Below are 7,501 nucleotides of genomic sequence, written 5' to 3' on the forward strand. Positions count from 1 at the left end.
TATTCCCCTAACAGACAAAAGGCTCATGGGGACAGTTCCTGCAGTTTACAGCAAATTGTAGCCCTACAAACTTCAGGTAAGTGATAAATCTGGGCTTCAAGATATCTCTGTACTCACTTTAAGTTTATACTTCATTTGAACAAAACTTACAATTTCAGCATCAAAATCCAGGTTTAGATCCCAGACCGAACCTTGTCTCCTTTATTAAACTTCATTTCAGATAATCTATAAGCCACATACATGTTCACTACTTATGACGGATAAAAACTTTCGCAAATTGATTATAAATGCGTTTTCCCAGATATACACCCTCCTCTTGCAGATACTGCCAAGCTTGGGTGCACTGGGCCGGTTATCCAGCCGTGTGGAATCAACATCTCCAGCTGAACTTGGGCCGGGAATTATATAAGAATCCTTAGCAGCATGGTGAGCTTTTGTGTATTTATTTCCAGGCTCGTATACCCGTCCAGACTTCTGTGTTTAAGCTTTCCTTTCGTCATTTTTTTAAATAAGGTATCTCAAGTCTTTCAATGAAATCACAACTTTAGAGGCTAGATTTAAATTAAGGAACCATTATGTGTAGAAAGCCTTTTGGGTGATTTAAAATCAAATTAGTAAACAGGATTCTCATGGTTCATGGTTTATAATTGGCCTTGTGGACCTTTCATTCTTTACTTTGGTAAGAGCCGCTTAGGTATGTAAGAAGGGGGGAGGGGGGGGGGGGGGTACAGATGTGATAGTAAACAGTGTTTAATAAGGTATATTTGTTTTTATTTTATCACCATTTTGAAGGTAATGATTGTGTTATCAGGGATAAGTAACAAGTTTAACATAAACACTGTAACATGTTCTTTATTTCAAATAAAGCTATAAATTATCTCTGGAGAATTTAGTCTGATCTCCATTTCTCAGAAAATGTAGCTGTCTAAGTGCCTATTCCATCAATGAGTATCACTGTCTTTAAATTGCTGTTGTGGTACAGTTTAAATGGCAAAAGTTTTATGGCCCTGCTTGTTTGCAACTCCTCATTCATTTTTGTACAGCGAGAAAAGTAAGGGAATTCTAGAGATTTACTAGAATTATGGATTGTTTTTACTAGAATTATGAATTGTTTTTCTTGAGTTACACAGTACATAAGGAGGAATTAGTGTGTACACAACTCCTCATTTTATTCCTGTTTATTATTTATATATGTAACATAGATGTGTACAAGACCTACGGTACTGTAGAAACATGACATGAGCTCACTTTGATTAATTTCCTCAAAAAAAGATATCTTTACTGTTAAAGTAAGAACTTCTACTGCATAGTAAGTAATGTCTTCTGCTCATCTTTATGACATCATTACATGGAATGATGTCAACTTCCCAAGACACATTTCCACATGGCGCAGCTCATTTATATATATTGCTGATGGATTGTTTAGAATGGGACAGTTTTAATTGGACATAATGTTTTAATCGCCATTTTACAGAGTGCCAGCCAGTCATTGCTGTTCTTTGCATTGCTGAGGAGGACAGTCCTGCCAACATAACAGTTTGTTCAATAACAGGTAAAAAACTGGTCTCACTTTACATTTTCAACCACTGTTCGATCGTAACAATTATCAAAGAACCGGCTAGTCTCAATCATGAAGCCGCTCTAATTAGAGTCAATGAACGATATAGATCTGGATACAAGCGTCTAGATGATCGAGACTAAATTGGCAACATGAGAACATTTATTTCCTTTCCTGATTTTTGAAAATTACATGAACAAATGACAATTCTACTACCATTTAAAGCTTGATTAATTTTCGGACAAATGTGTTTGTTTTAATTTGCCTTCCGCTTAAAGTAAACGTATATATACTGGGCAAGAAGTGCTGAATTTCATCGTGAATCACAGTGATTATCCAAAGTTTGAATTTGGTTCGGACATGTTTGACGGGAATTCAAAGACATTTTTTGTCAGCCGTCTTATATCACAGGTTTCCATGCATTTTGCATACATTGGTTCATTCCAAGATAAAAATTATAACCTTTTTCAAAACGTTCAATCTGTGAGAGTGCAGCTTTAATAGACCTGTAAAGACTTGTCGATGTGAAACTTAACTCTCAATCAAACTATGGTAAAAGATCAAATGCGGGGCTCCGTGTGTGGCATAGACTGCTAATTTTTATTTAATATGATGAAGAGCTAGTTAAGTTATCTTTTTTAAAAGTCTTCATTTGAAGCAAAAAAATGTTTCAATACCCTGTATGAATTTTCTTCACCGGATATTGATTCATAAAAATCATTGCTCCAGGGTGCGGAGTTACTTTTTGTTATATGTCTATATGGAAAAATCTTCTCCTCAGAAGTCAACTTTGTTCCCCAATGTGCAAGGCACAATCGGTGAAAATAATTTCAGTAAAAGTCACTGATTATTATTATTGTGATTATTATTAATAAACTTTTACTATTTCAGGAGACAAACAGAAACACAGAGGTGCTATACATTCCGATGGAAAATACAACAAAAGCATCTCCCATCATTTTGGCGTGGCTCAGATCAAGAGGAGAATTTTAAGAAAGGTAATAACTGAGCAACTAAGAACATGCACGTTGCACTGGTCAGAGTGTAAGATCCATCTCGCTTCATAAGAATTGATAATCATCAATGTATTAAATCAAGAAATTGAAATCAAGAAATTGAAACGTAAGTGTCTTGTCTTTTGCAGTGTTTTTGAAATAGAATATAATTTAAAAAAAAAACTAAATTATTTTTTAATATGATTGTAAATGTGTGATGTTTTCTTCCGATCATTCTCTCTCAAAAACCAGATACAAAAAACATATTTGTAGATTTTTATACGCCCGAAGGGTCGTATTATGTTATGGCCTCCATCGTCTGTCCGTCTGTCTGTCTGTCCGTCCGTCTGTCCGTCCGTTAGCAATTCCGTGTCCGGGCCATAACTTGGTAACTAATAAAGCAATTTTCAAATAACTTTATACAAATCATCACTACATTAAAAGGATGTGTCGCGCGCAATTTCCAGGTCCATACCTGAAAGACTAGAATCACCATGGGGGGGCGTTAGCAATTCTGTGTCTGGGCCACATCTTTGTTACTCGTCCGTTAGCAATTCCGTGTCCGGGCCATAACTTGGTAACTAATAAAGCGATTTTCAAATAACTTTATACAAATCATCATTAAAAGGACCTCGAGCCGAATCTTCTTCGGGCGTATAATGCTCCGTTTCGCGGTGCTCTTGTTTTGTTTTACTTGTAAATATAGTTTTAAGTTTGTATTTTAGGCAAAGCCTTTTATTCTGCTCAATACAAACTTAAATATTGTAAGAGTTATGGCCCTTTGTAATTTTTAAACAAATACATTTTATTTCATGTTTTTGTAAGCCCATTATTTAGGGACTTTTAATATTTTCACCAGCAGCATTATAAAGTCAGACCAAAAGTGTCCAGTTAGTGTCCAAACAATAACTAAGTTAGAATCCTTTCTCAAATCAGGTGAGCGATATAGGGCCATCTCTGTGTTTGTCTGACAAAAAAACAATAATCAATCTTTGAGTTAAATTGACAAAATATTGTTGTAGAATGGTTTGTGAAGACATACTATTGGATTACTTTTGTGTCAATAGGATTAAGGTTTCTGCACATAAAAATTATTTAGAATAGCATTTGGGTCAGTCGGTTCACGTTCAATATTACTGATAGTATAAGTGGAAGCAGTGACTTAAAATTAATTACCAAACAGTTTCTGCTCAATTGCTTTGAGTTAACATACGAGTTATGAAACTTGGAATACTAGTTCTTGGTGGCATAAATGAAAGACCTTGTTTTGTCACATTGACTTGTAATCAAGCACTAACTTCCTCTAAAACAATTTCAGGTGATGGTTGGGCACACACAAGAAGACATAGATCACATGTGTCCAGGCATATGAGTAGACAGGAGTTTCTGGACACTCTGCCAAACTTACTTCATCAGAGGAGCAGAAAGCTTCTCAAGATCCCGCACTGCACACTTAGATATAGTCTTTGACTACAGCAAGGGGATGAAAGTACAGAGAGGTCCAATTGAAATCAATTCTGTGCTGCGTCATTTCTTCATTCTGGAAGTCGATGGACATGATTTATCATGGCATCAGGTGTGCAGTTTGTCGACTATCAGCAGTCTTGTTCACCAGTTGTGCAACTTGAGCTGGTAGCTTTATTGCTTGAAGCCACAGCATAAGAGGGGGAAGGTGCAGGCTCATCAAAAAGTCTCAAAAGTTGAAACTAGGAAAAGAAGTTTGTCAAGAGTGTGAATATTTGCTGTGAAAACCATCGTTACGATGATTTGGTTTCCTTTGAAACTTGATACATACTATGTGTATGTTGAATGAATTGAGATGCTTAAATAAAGAACCGCTATTCAAATATCAGGAAACTGCATTTTTCATACTAAAGGGTAAATGATGTCGCCATTTCCTGTATGTATTTAAATGAGATATGTTTCCACAATTAATATTTTTAGGGAATTTTTCTCATCCTAATGAATGAGATTAAATTGTACAGCGTTATATGAGCTTAATATGTGTTTTCTGTTTCTTTAAAATTGGTGAAAAATTGTCAGAAGATAATTAGACCATTATCCATTACTGCAATCATACAATCAAATATACAGGGACAAACCCACTGGGCATATAATATAATTAAACCCTGTTCAGGGGCACGAGGCAAACAGAGTTACTTTCAAACGTTAAAGCTGCACTCTCACATTTTGGACGTTTTGACAACTTTTCTCATTTTATGTCTTGGATTGGAACCATCCAATTTTTGCGAAAAATTAAATGGCAGATTTTTCTATTTAAGTTAAAACATTGATGTTTTATGCACTTTTCTTAAACCGTTAGTAACATTAATTTTTGAACGGAAATATGAAATCTGTGATCTGATCTTTTGTCAGCAATCTTTTATCATTGGTTTGCAGATACATGTAATTACGCAAAAAATTGCTCATTCAAAAACAAAAAAAGTTGTGAAAACGGTATATCTGTGGGAGTGCAGCTCTAAATGTTTAATTTCTTGATTTTACTACTGTATTAGAAATTACAGGGGTTGGGGCATATTTTTAGTGTTTTTATTGCTTTTTATGATTCATACAGTCATACTTTATTCCTCAGGGCATAACTTACAAATAGACAAAACTGGAAAATGGTCGTTTCAAAAGGCCAAAGATAATGCAAGTTGAACAATCATATTGTTCATGGCTTGTATTTTTGGTATATTTTGTTGCATATGCTATAGAAAAGTTGAAAGTTAAAAATAAATTGATAGTTGAAATGATGGCTTTGAATGGTATTGTCAGATGAGAAAAGGCACTTTTAAGAAATAGGTATAATGGTCCTTTTTTATTTTGATCAATTTTAGATATTGTATGAAAATTATTATCTTATTTAGTACATGAGACCTTTTAAACAGTTATTGACAATATAACAATGTGTATATGAAGCTTTAGATCAACACTTAAAGCTGCACTCTTACAGATTGTCAGTTAAGACACAAAATTGTCTCAAAATCTGCTGATTTGGTTATCATTCCTTTAATTCAGTCATATTAGATAATTCACAATAGAACCCATCAGAAATGTAAAAGTGCCGAAAATTTCATTTACATTAAATTGTTCGTAATGCTTTTAGCCATAAAACATCATTTTTTTAACATAAATATGATAAACTGCTATCTGATCTTTTTTCAGCATTCTTATATCACTTAAAATTGGGTCTAGACATTTATGCAAAAAAATTGTCCATTTATAGACAAACAATAAAAGAGTACCGGTAGTCAAAACGATCAATCGGTGAGATTGCAGCTTTAAATACACCTTTTAAGACCACTGTAAAATTCCAATGGTTTGCCTAAATCGTTAAAGCTAGCATACTGTTTAATTAACAACCATACTTATTGTTTAAAAGTGTCATGATATCTTTGTACAATGTTTTTTATATAATTCATTAAAGAAGTCAAAACAAATTTGTTTATCTTGTAAATTGTTTTCTATTATTTAAATGACCCAGACAAAAATGGGAACGTCAGTGCTAGTTCTTTTACTATTAACATCCCATGAAGTTTCTATTGGTGTAGCAGCAAGGAGGTGTTATATTAAGGATGCATCATTTAAACCAAATTATACATTTATATGCACAACATACAGGCGTGTAGCCGCATATACATGAATACGCGGCTGAATCCACATGATTCTGACAAAAAATCAACCAAAGTTGCAGTATGCGAACTTGACTACATGAATCTAAAACTGGTTATTTTCCAGTACTAAATAATGCACATCGGAACGCCCAGAATGCACTAGATTGCACCATGGTTTTCAAAATTTTCAAGTTTGCCCCGAACCCCCACCACATTTATGAATCCTCATGAATAGAGGGGTAGCTACGCCCCTGACATAATTGAAACCACAGTGTGGCTAAACAACACTTGTATGTTTATCCTACGCAGTGATCTCCCATGGAAATGCAATCGTCAAAGAATCTGAAGGGGATGTTTATATGGACTACATTTGAAATACACCAAGTGTTTAAAAAAGTTGATTTCAGTCACGAAGAGAATCAACCATACCCCACACTTGTTGGAGTAAGATGAAATGTCCACTTTCCGCGAGAAAGAAAGTACATTGAAAATGTTCATTTGATTCAAGTGACTATTTTTTATAAATATGTTACAATACATAAAATACGTTATTTTTTTATAATTGTTTACCCATGTTGAATTTTATTTGGCAAATTTATAAGAGATTTATATACAAGGGCATAGCCAGAAGTTCGTGGAAAAGCTTGATAAAATGAAAACGATATGCAGCATATCTTTTAAACTTTCATACAATACTAATCAGGTAATTTGAAATTAAGAATGCGAGATTCATCGTAAAGCATGTTATAACGACAACGTAGTGATCACTATGGAAACAGGTGGTCGCGCATTCCTCCGCAGTTGCTAAAATAACCCATGACAATATCTTGTTTTGTTGACCACTCACATTGAAACCAATAAAACGGCGCGAAGGTTTGCACATTTGACGTGACGTTAATAACGTGTGATGAAGTGAAGTTTTAAGTCAGTGCGTTTGTTTGTTTATTTCAAAGGAAACATTTTAGCTTGAACGGAATAGTTAAATTTTGTTTAAAATGACGCCAGAAGACAGATTGATAAAACGGGCAGTGATACAGTTCTGTGTAAACCTAGGGAAAACTCCATCGCAAACACTTAAACTGATGAATGAAGCATCGAGTGAAACTCAAGTGAAGCGAATGCTCGTTTACAAGTGGCACAAGCGGTTCAGTGAGGGGCGGGAAAGCATTTGTGACGACGTGAGGTCTGGGCGACCGGTTTCACAAACTACAGTGTGTGACGTCGAGGCCGTAAAAAACATCGTTGACGCTGATCGTCGAGTCACTCTTTATGAAATATGCAAGATGTTGGACATGAGTTATGGGTCGGTACGGAGGATAATGAAAGACAGT

General features: G+C 34.9%; 1 long non-coding RNA gene across 1 annotated transcript; it reads left to right on the forward strand.

Annotated features, from left to right (window-relative positions):
- The first annotated feature begins 5 nt into the window (after positions 1–5).
- On the forward strand, positions 6–6,058 carry LOC128241887 (uncharacterized). The gene is made up of 5 exons (XR_008262501.1): positions 6–76; positions 323–426; positions 1,475–1,552; positions 2,450–2,556; positions 3,872–6,058. It is a non-coding gene; the product is annotated as an uncharacterized LOC128241887 (long non-coding RNA).
- The last annotated feature ends 1,443 nt before the right edge of the window (positions 6,059–7,501 follow it).

The sequence above is a fragment of the Mya arenaria genome, chromosome 7, assembly GCF_026914265.1.
Source record: "Mya arenaria isolate MELC-2E11 chromosome 7, ASM2691426v1".
NCBI classification, from domain to species: domain Eukaryota; kingdom Metazoa; phylum Mollusca; class Bivalvia; order Myida; family Myidae; genus Mya; species Mya arenaria.